We start from the raw sequence: 12,798 nt of genomic DNA, 5'->3' as shown, positions 1-12,798 counted from the left end.
GTTTCTGCATTCTATGACTCCATAATCCTATAATGTACAAGTGGGCAGAAGTGGGGGACGATCAGAAGATTAAGTGAGATTGGGTCATATGTAAAAAGAAAAAGGAATGAAATTGTACCTGTCCATGGCTAGGAATGATACTGAAAGAGATATGGGAATCTTAGTGCTCAAGATATCATTGAGTAGAGCAACATTCATGAATAATACTGAGGGAAAGCTGTCGTCAAACTATGTGCAATACCGATCCAATCACTTTTTAAATTGGCCATAGAAGCAGTCATGGGTTTAATTCTCATTTCTGGGGCTTGACAGAAAAAATAAATGGCTGACAGTTTAGTGCTGGACTGTTGGTTGTACTACTTTTTGGAGACGTTAAACTGAGGATAAGTCTGCTCCCTATTCTGAAAAGTTTCACCAGAATATTGCCTGGATTACAGGGGATTAGCTTTTAAGGGCAGGTTGGATCTTTTTCAGTAGAGTATTGGAAGCTGAGGATGACTCTTAGTAGAAACATACAAAATTACATGCATAAACAGGGTAGATAGTCAGTGTCTATTCCCCAGGGTGGGAATACAAATACTTAACGGGTAAAGATTAGCTTTATTTTCACACGTACATTGAAACATAAGGTGAATTGTGTTGCTTTCCATCAGTCACCAATGCAGTCCAAAGATATACTGAGGTGGCCCACAGGTGTCACCATGCTTCCAGCACCAACATAGGATGCCCACAACTTACTAACCCTAACCCTTAACTCTATTTTTCTGGAATTTGGTGGGAAAACAAAGCACCTGGAGGATACCCACGTGGTCACAGGGACAACGTACAAACTCCTTACAGACAGCAGCAGGAATTGAACCACAATTGCTCATCACCGGCACTGTAAATTGAATGTGCTAACTGCTCAGCTGACGTGCTGTCCCATAGACTAAAGGCTGATTTATACTTTCGTGTCAAATGGATGCCGTAACCTATGCAAGTGGCCTACGCGCGTTGTGAGCATTTACACTTGTGCGTTGGTGTGTCTGCATCACTCTGCAATTTGGGCACGTCGCGCATGTGCACACACCTGCCCGCACAAGGCCTCATGGTCATGGTAGTCTTTCTCGGGGTAAACAAGTTTAAAGCAAGCGTCTCTTATCGTAAAAGTGAAATGTGTCCATAATTTTGGAGGTCTGTAAAGCTTTATGGAAAGCATTGCAGCCAGAGTTCCTTCCCTGCCCTTCAGTCGCCCAATGGGAAGCTATTGCAGCGTAGGAGGAAATGCGACGCTACCAAGCGGACCAATCACAGTTGTTGTGGTCTGCGTTGCCGCGATGCGTAGTTACATTTTGGGAGAGGTGCGCGTCAGGCTACGGCGTAGGGATCCGCGTAGGCTCTGCATAGGGTTCGTGGCTACACCGTACTTACGGCGTCGATTTGACGCAGAAGTATAATTCAGCCTTTAAGTTATAGCTTTAAGGTGAGGGAGAGAGTTTAAAGGTGGTTTATACAATGCGTTTTTTTTTACACAGAGTTGTGATGCCAGGTAAGGTGGTGAAAGCAGACACAATGGCAGCATCTGAGAGATGTTTAGACTGACACTTGAATGGACAGGAATTAATAGAGATAAACTCTGTGCAGATATATGCGTTGTTTAAATTGGCATGATGGTAGCCACAGACATTATGGGCTGTAGGGCCTGTATTTGTGCTGGAGTGTTCTACACTCTAAGCTCTCTCTGCTGTCTGAAAGACCTGCAGAAGAATCACAAGCAAGAGTAGGGGAATTCACCCCAGCATTCTGCATTTTCTTTACTGTTACATTCATTCCATTTCACAGAAGTGTTTTAGTAGGTGTATAGGTGAGGCTTTGAAAAGAACTTGGTAAATGAAAGCTTTTCTCTTCTTTAGATTTTAGTGCAGGGGAAATATTTTAACACTGGAGAAGGGAGAGAGCAGATTGATCAGACTCTGCAGAAATGTGGGGAGACTAGCAAAACAGTTGTTTTTTAATTTTGAAAGAAGTTAACCCAGCATCTGGTTTTACCAAGGTAGAAGCCAAATGGTTTGGTTAGAGGACTGTAAATCTGGAAATTGCTTGATAAGACATGCTGTAGGGGTTACTTGAGAAACAAACCAAAACCACTGAGAGACTGTGAGGGAATTAACACTTGTGTGACGTGCTTCCAAACAACTGAGTTCCAGGTCAAGAAAAAGTCCTTTATTATGAAACCAGCACAAACAAACAATCTTATATAGAATCAGAATCAGGTTTATTATCATCAGCATGCGTTGTGAAATTTGTTCACTTAGCCGCAGCAGTTCAATGCAATACATAATATAGTAGAAGAAAAAGAAAAAAAAAGTAAATCAATTACAGTATGCGTATATCGAATAGATTAAAAATCATGCAAAAACAGAAATAATATATATTAAAAAAGTGAGGTAGTGTTCATGGGTTCAATGTCCATATAGGAACCGGATGGCAGAGGGGAAGAAGCTGTTCCTGAATCGCTGAGTGTGTGCCTTCAAGCTTCTGTACCTCCTACCTGGTAGTAACAGTAAGGAAAGGGCAGGATTGTGGGAATGATGGTGTTAAATGCTGAGCTACAGTCGATAAACAGCATCCTGACATTGGCATTTGTGTTGTCCAGGTGGTCTAAGGCTGTGTGAAGAGCCATTGAGATTGCATCTGCCGTTGACCTATTGTGGCGATGATAAACTAATGAAAGTAGTGTAACAATAGTGAAATAAATCAGATTAAGTGAAATGAGAATAACTAAGTGCTCAACAAAACTATTCATTCCCTGGTTCACTCTGTCTCTAACTAAATTAAAACTAACAATGATAAAGTGTGAATATGTGACAATACTCATTTGCTTCTACTGCACCCAACCCACATGACAAATTACCACAACGCATAATAAATGCGCAACCCAAAACACAACACAGACAACAGAAAATAGATGCATGGCTCCGACACATGCATTTAGTACTGAGTTTGTGATGTTCTCTAGGCACAGGATGATCTACCTACATATGAAACAATTCCTGACCAGAGAACTAGGCGTGAAACCCTCTGAATCATATGAAAAATAATTGATTGCTATGTTAGATTATTTTGTGCTTAGATGGGCTGAATGGTATTCATCCTTCAGAACTACCCTCATTCAAACATAATGCACTGAAATTCTCTCATCAGTCTGGAGATAGTTGCCTGGGAAGAATGTTGTCGGAAGGTCTCCGGTCTCCAAGAGAAGATCTTCCACTTCCTCCAATATCTCATTAATTATCTACATGGACGAAAAACCAGGTGGCATCTGATGTAGCCATTATAGTTTCATTGGAGGAACATGAATGAAACAGTTACTCTATTGAGCATTGACACCGATATCTTGTTCAGAAAAATTATACTTCCTATCAAAGTGAGAGGCTCGGGAGACACCATTATCAATTACTCTTTACACTTCCTGAGATGTTTTGATAGGAACATGGCCCATTAATAATGAAAAGGATGAGCACCGGGCAAATGGTGTCATCTCATCTACTCCCGAGGGTGTACTTCAGCAGATAATAAACTATTTCACTTTTAAAGAAATGTTTCCTGCTGCATTGCGATTCACCAGATTTATGACCTTCAAAAATGACAGATAGCTCTCAACTTCCTTCTGTTGGGTGAGGAACTAGGGAACAGAATTTTGCCTTGGAATTGGGACTATGCCTTCAGCATGTGCCCTGAATGGATTCCCAACCTTGGGCCTTAGATCACATTTGGGTGTGGTGAAGGGACATCTGTGTGCCTCCATGGGCTTTATTTGAAGATCAATAAATATTGGTGCCCCTCCTCCTTCACTTTCTCCCATGGTCCTCTGACTTACCTATCATATTCCTTCTTTTTCCTTTATGCTTCCACCTATCACCTCCAACTCCTCGCTTTATCCCCCTCCCCCACCCACCCAATTTCCCCCTCACCTGGACTCACCTAGCACCTGTCCACTTGTACTCCTTTCCCTCCTCCCAGCTTCTTATACTACCTCCTTCCCAGTCTTGATGAAAACCAACTTTTTATTTCCTCCATAGATGCTGCCCCATCTGCTGAGTTCCTCCAGCATTTTGTGTGTGTTGCTCTGGATTTTCAGCAATTGCAGAATCTCTTGTGTCTATAATAAATATCAAAGTTCAAAATTTATTATCAAAGTGCTTGTATGTCACCATATACACCCCTGTAATTCATTTTCTTGGGCTGTCTGTGGTGACATATAGGAAATTTCATAATCAATTTACTTTGAACTTTGATATTTATCAGAGACATAAGAGATTCGGCAATTGCTGGAAATCCAGAGCAACACACACAAAACGTGGGAGGAACTCAGCAGATGAGGCAGCATCTATGGATACGAATAAACAGACGGTGTTCTTCGAAAATGGAAAGAAAGGAAGGAACCTTCATCCTTGTTGGCAGCGCCTGATGGTTAACCCTTGAGATAGAGTAACCAGGTGGAGTAAAACTGAGCTGAATGGGTAATTGGCATCCTGGAATTGGAGGAGCTTTGTCTGGATCCACTGAAATGATGATTCAAATTCTAAATAAACACCAACTTTTGATCAACTGTCAGAAGTTGCTTGAGGATAAGCAGTGCCAGGCTTACTTCTACTCAGCATAACCCTATTCTTCTGACAAAGACGGACCTTGATTCTGTTTCTCTTTCCACGGATGCTGCCTGACCAACTGAGTGTTTCAGTTTTATTTCAGAATTCCAGCATCTGCAGATTTTAATTTTTTCTCCTCAACCATTTTGTGCCAGGGGATCCACAGTAGAAGATGGGCCACTTCTTCAAATACATGAAGGGTCCGACATTTGCCTCAGGTGGTTATCAGGGACGCCCTAAGAGGGCAAAGAATATGCACAGAGACACTTCAGCTCAATGAGTCTGTGCTGACATCATAGTTCAAAGTTCAGATTTATTATCGAAGATTGTCTACCATATACAATCTTGAGATTCACCCTCCTGCAAGCACTCACAAAACAAAGAAACACAATTGAATCCATGAAAAAACCGCACACAGCAAAGACAGCCATACATCCAATGTACAAAAAAGGACAAATTGCGCAAATAGTTGAAAAAGTAAACAAATAACAAATAGAACGTAAACTGCAGAGTCCCGGAAAGTGAGTGTTTAGGCTGCAGAGCCAGTTCTGTGCTGAGGCAAGTGAGGCCGGTCCAGGAGCCTGAGTGGCCACAATACATTACTCCTGAACCGGGCAGTGTGGGACCCAGGACCCCTGCACCTCCCGCCCAGTGGTATTAGCAAGAAGAGAAAGAGACCGGTCAAATGCAGGCACAGAGCGCTGAACACCTTTCGTTTTCCGCTCTCGGCCTCAACAATTTTAATCTTGTTCAGCGCTTTAAACAGCTGAGAGTAACAAAGCCGAGCACAGGCTTGTCTTCTAACGTCAGTGTCCCTCCCCAGCAATGGCCGCCCCAACTGTACTACCACTCTTGAGAGTCTGGTTTGCCAAATCCCTCAGGAGACTGCAAAGTCATCAGTTCATTCAGACAGTTCAAAGGTACATTCCTTAAGGGAAATTATGGGTCTTGGCGATTGCAGCGATCGCAGCTCGGGAGTATATTTATTTATTGAGATACAACACAGAATAGTCTTTTCTAAATCTTTGAGTTGTGCCGCCCAGCAATCCATGGCTTTAATCCTAGCTCAATTTACATCCTACTAACCAGTACACTTCATACATACAGTATCTAGTGTAGTATCTAGCGGGCTGGCTGGTGGTGTAGTGGCATCAGCACTGGGCTTCAAGGCAGATGGTCCTGAGTTCATCCCCAGCCGGGTTCCAACCTGGGCAGCAGCAGTGTCCACGTGCAAGAAAGGCCTGGTAATCTACCTCTGTATCTTGCCATGAAAACCCTGTCTGTGAGGTCACGAAGAGTCGGACTCGACTGAACAACGACAAATAGTATCTAGTAATTTTGTGAGGTGCCCGCAAAATGTTGCTGTAAGTTGCCAGCACCTTCTTGGACAGGTAAGCAGATGCCCATTTTTAAATTAAATTAATTTCTAAATAAATCCTACCCTAACACATCTATTGTTCCCACCAACTCCTCATTCATCTACATGTGAAGCACAACTTACCTTGGTTAAGTAATGTGCCAAGCCACACATGTTTGGGATGCAGAGGATACCTGAAACACCAGCAGGAAAGGCTCACAGTCACAGGGACAATGTTGAAACTCCAAACAGACAGCACCAGAGGTCAGGAGTGTCCCTGAGGTGTTAGCTCTGGTAAACTGCACTATTGTTACCATCGATAGTTGAGGATTTTTTTCAGGTTTGGAGGTGTGCTGGATGGGAAACAATTTAAAGCAGGAGTTCCCAATCCTGGGTCTATGGATGCCTCAGTTAATGGTAAGGGTCCATGGCATTAAAAAAAAGTTTGGGAACCCTTGATTTAAAGCATCCCTTTCCTTAGATAGTAAACTTAATTTGGAAAATAAGAAATAATTGTCTTCAGCTGCACCTGAAGGCAGTCTCAAAGTAGATCTATAAGAGTAATGTAAATAAGGCAAGTCAATAGACAATAGACAGTAGGTGCGGGAGTAGCCTATTCAGCCCTTCGAGCCAGCACCACCATTCACTGTGATCATGGCTGATCATCCACTATCAGTACCCTTTCCCTGCCTTCTCCCCATATCCCTTCACTCGCTATCTTTAAGAGCTCTATCTAACCTTTTTTTGAAAGAATCCAGAGAATTGGCCTCCACTGCCTTCTGAGGCAGAGCATTCCACAGAACCACAACCCTCTGTGTGAAAAAGTTTTCCTCAACTCCGTTCTAAATTGTCTACCCCTTATTCTTAAACTGTGGCCTCTGGTTCTGGACTCCCCCAACATCAGGAACATGTTTCCTGCCTCTAGTATGTCCAATCCCTTAATAATCTTATATGTTTCAATCAGATCCCCTCTCATCCTTCTAAATTCCAGTGTATACTACCCCAGTCGCTCCAATCTTTCAGCGTATGACAGTCCCGCCATCCTGGGAATTAACCTTGTGAACCTACGCTGCACTCCCTCAATAAGCAAAGTCTAAGCAAAGTTGCTCTATGTTCTAGAATCGACAAACCCTCGTGACCCATGTCTGAACCCATTGACAGACAGTCAAACAGTGGAATTTGAACCCTCAGCTCATGAGCCACATGTAGTTAATTTAGCATGTCACATGGTGTTCACTTGAACAGTTATTACATTAATTTTTTTTATTGGAATATGATAAACACTTGGCAGCATGAAAATCAGTCATAACAGAGTGTGGACTGCAATTCCAGCTTGCACTCCCATCAAATATCTGGTAAAGCAAATTTATAAGTGAATATGTAGGATGTTATCTACATGGGTGGAGCTCATGTTAATTCTCGACAACAGAGTGTGGCCCCTCAGGCAAGTAGACTGAATATCTCTGCTATACTCCTCCTTCCCTTTATTCCACAATACACTGTCCTGTCCTAGCAGATTTCTCCTTCTTCTGGCCTTTATCTCTTCCACCTATCAATTCCCAGATTCTTACTGCTTCCTGCCCAACTGCCCCTCAGGAGGGCTCACCTATTACCAGCCAGCTTGTACTCATCTCCTCCACCATCATCTTATTCTGGACTCTGTCCCTTCCCTTCCAGTCCTGATGAAGGGTCTCAGCCTGAAACCGGTGCCTGTTTATATTCCTCCATAACGCCGCCTGACTTGCAGGGTTCCCCCAGCATTTTGTGTGGGTTGATTTGGATTTACAGCAATCTACTGGACCTTCTGTGTTGATGAAGGGTCTCATCTCAAAACATCAACTGTTTATTCCCCTTCATAGATGCTGCCTGATCTACTGAGTTTTCTCCAGCATTTTGTGTCTTGGATATTACCCAAGGTGGAAGTGACTAATTTTACAACATTCTGTAGCTTCTTTTGGGGGTGCAGTAGCCACCCCCATACTCTGCAGTGATGCAGCCTGTCAGAATGCTCTCTACAGTACATCTGCAAAAATTTTTGAGTGTTTTAAGTGATAAACCAAATCTTCACAAACTCCCAATGAAATATAGCCACGGTCTTGTCCTCTTTATAGCTGCATCGATGCATTGGGATTTATAGCAGATGCAGAATGTCTTGTGTTGATGAAGGCACTTGACCCGAAACATCAGCTGTTCATTCTCCTCCATAGATGCTGCCTGACCTACTGAATTTTCTTCAGCATTTTGTGTGCGTGTTTCTCACTGCTATAGAGGTAGACCAAAGCTCTGAATTACTAATGCTCAAGTCACAATTTGTGGAGTCCTATGTCAAAAACTCTGAAAGTAGTTGAATTACTGCAGCGTTGCCTCTGCAACTTTCACTGAATCAGATTCAGAATCAGAATCAAGTTTAATATCGCTGGCATATGTTGTGAAATTTGTTAGCTTAGCGGCCTCAGTACAATGCAATACATGATAAATGAAGAAAATAAATAAACTAATTATAGTAAATATATAGTGTGTGTGTGCTTATGAACTTACGTACAGTGCCTATAAAAAGTATTCACCCACCTTGGAAATTTTCATGTTTTAATGTTTTACAACATTGAATCACAATGGATTTAATTGGACTTTTGTCACTGATCAAGAGAAAAAGACTCTTTCCTATCAAAGTGAAACTAGATCTCTACAAATTGATCTAAAACACAAAATAACTGATTGCATAAGTATTCACCTCCTTTAATATGACACACCAAATCTTCAGTGGTGCAGCCAATTGGTTTTAGAAGTCACATATTTAGTTAAATGGAGATTGCCCGTGTGCAGTTAAGGTGTTTCAATTGATTGTAGTAAAAATACACCTGTATCTGGAAAGACCAGCTGCTGGTGAGTCAGTATCCTGGCAAAAACTGCACCATGAATTCAAAAGAACACCCTTAGCAGTTCTGCAAAAAAGGTTATTGAAAAGCACAAGTCAGGAGATGGATGCAAGAAAATTTCCAAGTCACTGATTATCCCTTGGAGTACAGTTAAGTCAATCAGCAAGAAATGGAAAGAATATGGCACAGCTGTAAATCTGCCTGGAGCAGGCTGGCCTCAAAAACTAAGTGACCATGCAAGAAGGGGACTAGTGAGGGAGGCTATCAAGATACCTATGACAGCTCTGGAGGAGTTACAAGCTTTAGTGGCTTAGACGGGAGAGACTGTGCATATAACTGTTGCCAGGGTGATTCACCAGTCACAGCTTTATGGGAAAGTGGGAAAGAGAAAGCCACTGTTGAAAAAACTCCGATGAAATCTCAGCTAGAGTTTGCCAGAAGGCATGTGGGAGATTCTGAAGTCAGCTGGAAGAAGATTCTATGGTCTGACGAAACCAAAATTAAGCTTTTTGATCATTAAACTAAATGATAATGTTTGGCATAAGCCAAACACCACACATCATACACACCATCCCCATGGTGAAGCATGGTGGTGGCTGTGTTTTGCTGTGGGGATGCTTCACTGCAGCAGCCCTTGGAAGGATTATGAAGGTAGAAGGTAAAATAAATGCAGCAAAATATAGGGAAATACTGGAGGAAAACCTGAGGCAGTCTGCAAGAGAACTACAACTTGGGAGAGGATTTGTTCCCTAGCAAATCAGTGGCCCCAAGCACAAAGCCAAAGCTACACAGGAATGGCTTAAAACAACAAAGTTAATGTCCTGGAGTGACCAAGTCAGACTGAGAATTTGTAGTTGGACTTGAAAAGGGCTGTTCACTCATGATCTCCATGCAATCTGGCAGAGCTTGAGCAGTTTTTTGTTGTAATTTATTTTTTATTGAAGTTCATCATCAAACAAAACTTTCCATAAGATGTATTTCAGATACTGTACATAGAAAAATGGGGAAAAATTGTAGTGTCCTGATGTGCAAAACTGACAGAGACCTATCCACACAGGCCAAAGGCTGTAATTGCTGGCAAAGGTGCATCTACTAAATACTGACTTGAAGGGGTTAAATACTTGTGCAATCAATTATTTTGTGTTTTATATTTATAAATAATTTAGGTCACTTTGTACAGATCTCTTTTCACTTTGACACGAAAGAGTCTTTTTCTATTGATCAATGTCAAAAAAGCCAAATTAATTCCACTTTGAGTCAATGTTGTAAAACAATAAAACATGAAAACTTCTGGGGGGAGGGGGTGAATACTTTTTATAGGCACTATATAAAATATATAAAAAATAGTTTAATTATAAATACTACAAAAAAAAGAAATGATGAAAACATGAGGCTGTGTTCATGGGCTCAATGTCCATTTAGAAACTGGATGGCAGAGGGGAAGAAGCTGTTCCTGAATCACTGAGTGTGTGCCTTTAGGCTTCTTCATCTTCTTCTTGATGGCCGCCTTTCTGAAGCACTGCTCCTTGGATTCCTGTATACCTCGTACCTATGATGGAGCTGACTAATTTTACAACTTTCTGTAGCTTCTTTCGATCCTGTGCAGTGCCCCCCCCCATACCAGACAGTGATGCAGCCTGTCAGAATGCTCTTCACAGTATAGCTGTAAAACTTTTCAAGTGTTTTAGGTGACAAACCAAATCTCCACAGACTCCTAATGAAATATAGCCGCTGTCTTGCCTTCTTTATAACTGCATCGCTATGTTGGGACCAGGTTAGATTCTCAGAGATACTGACACCCAGGAACTTGAAATTGCTTACTCTCTCCACTTCTGATCCCTCTGTGAGGATTTGTTAGTGTTCTCCCATCTTACCCTTTCTGAAGTCCACAATCAGCTCTTTGGTCCTACTGACATTGAGTGCAAGGTTGTAGCTGCGACACCACTCAACTTGGTGGTATATCTTGCTCCCATACGTCCTCTCATCTCCATCTGAGATCCTGCCAGCAAGGTTGTATCATTAGCAAATTTGTAGATGACACTGACTGCAGGATCTCAAAGTTCAAGCTGCATCCTTTGCTGGCACACCTAGTGTGTTGTGAGCACAGTGCTTAGTGACCAGATGAGTCTTTCAACCAGATTATACTTAATGGTTTGAGGTCACGCTGCTGTCTCATGTGGTGTCTGAACATTGGCACCTTACTGCACAAGAACTTGATATTCAATCCATTTTTTACCATAATGATCCGACGTAGATTCCCAGCAAAGGCAGTTAGTCTGTACAACCTTATTTTATCAGGTTCATCGGAATTTATTATTCCAATAGTGCCTGTTAGATAATGTGCCAGTGTTTATTAACAGCTTCCAGTATTCACAATTATAATTGAGGGTTGATTAACTGGCACCGTAACAGACATTGGCTTATTGGCATCAAAGTTTGGCAAAACTAATGGCTCCGAAGATGGGAACTCTGGGAGCAGCTTTAGGAGCATCGAAGTATTATATATCTCAGTTTAAAAAATAATGACTTGGCCACGGCTACTGCCACTTTCTTTTCCGCTGGATTGCAGTTCCAATAACTTCAACAATAAATTTATGGCAAAAAACCTGTGCTTTAAAACTCCAAAACTCGTCCCTATTCCAGCCCATAGACCACTCTGCTCCTGAAGCACAGAATAATGATTATTTTAAATGCATGAAACTCAGGAAAAATTGTCTGCTACAAGACTTTATCTGTTACAAGATGCATGTAAGTAAAACTGAACATGTCACCACTGTGTCCAAACCATCTAAGTTCTATTTCAATACTACATCCAGCACTGACTTTCCCAATAATGACACTGAGTGTACTAATTAAGGAGCCAATCCTGGTTTTATTTAAACGACTTCTTAACATCAGATTTTATCTTCTATCAGGTTTCCTCAGAATAACTCATCATTTTATTTGGATAGCCAGAGACTTTTTTCCAGGGCGGAAATGGCTAATACAAGTGTACCTAATTTTAAGGTGATTGGAGGAAAGTATAGGGGGAATGCCAGAGGTAATATTTTTCACATAGAGAATGGTGAGTGCGTTGGATGCTCTGCTGGGATGGTGGTAGAGGCAGATATATTAGGGACATTTAAGAACTCTTAGGCAGGCACATGGAGGGCTACGTAGGAAGGAAGGGTTAGATTGTTCTTTAACAGGCACATGGGCGACAGAAAAATGGAGAATTATGTAGGAGGGAAGATTTAGTTCCTGGGAGTCAATATCTCTGAGGATCTAAACTAGACCCAACACATCACTGCAGCTACAAAGATAGCAGCTATATTTCATAAGTAGCTTGAGTAAATTTGGTATGTCACCAAAAGCATTCACCAATTTCTGCAAGTGTATGGTGGAGAGCATCCTAACTGGCTGCATCACGGTGTGGTATGGTGCTGCTGTACAGGATTGCAGTAAGCTGCAGAGTTGTAAACTTAGTCATCTCCCTCATTGGCACTAGCCTCCATAGTATCCAGGACAGGTAGCCCAATCACCCAGGCCATGCCTTGTTCTCATTGCGACCATCAGGAAGGAGGTACAGAAACGTGAAGACACACACTCAATGAAAAAGAAACAGCTTCTTCCCTTCTGACGTCCTTTTTCTGCATGGACATTGAACCCATGAACACTATCTCACTACTTTTTATTTCTATTGTTGCACTACTTATTTAATTTAACACATATATATTAAACCTGATTCTGATTGACTTTGGAAGGGAAGGGTTAGGTTGATCTAGAGTAGGTTGGAAAGTTGGCACAACATCATGAGGCGAAGGGCCTGTGCTATGGTGCTGTTCTAATTTCTATTATCATCATTTGCTATAACAACAAAGCTCTCTGATTCTTTCCCTCAATTCTTTCTCTTAGTTCAGTCATTAGATGGAACAATAATTCTCCTATTATGTAT

The 12,798-nt window shown here is 41.7% G+C and overlaps 1 protein-coding gene across 3 annotated transcripts in view; it reads left to right on the top strand.

Moving 5' to 3' along the window:
- agbl1 (AGBL carboxypeptidase 1) overlaps positions 1 to 12,798 on the top strand; it is a 248,374-nt gene that overhangs the window by 152,544 nt on the left and 83,032 nt on the right. The gene's annotated exons all lie outside the window — the stretch shown is intronic.

Source organism: Mobula birostris, chromosome 14, assembly GCF_030028105.1.
Source record: "Mobula birostris isolate sMobBir1 chromosome 14, sMobBir1.hap1, whole genome shotgun sequence".
In the NCBI taxonomy this organism is placed as follows: Eukaryota; Metazoa; Chordata; class Chondrichthyes; order Myliobatiformes; family Myliobatidae; genus Mobula; species Mobula birostris.
Note: the sequence above shows the minus strand (reverse complement) of the source record. Positions and strands in the feature narration are given on the sequence as shown.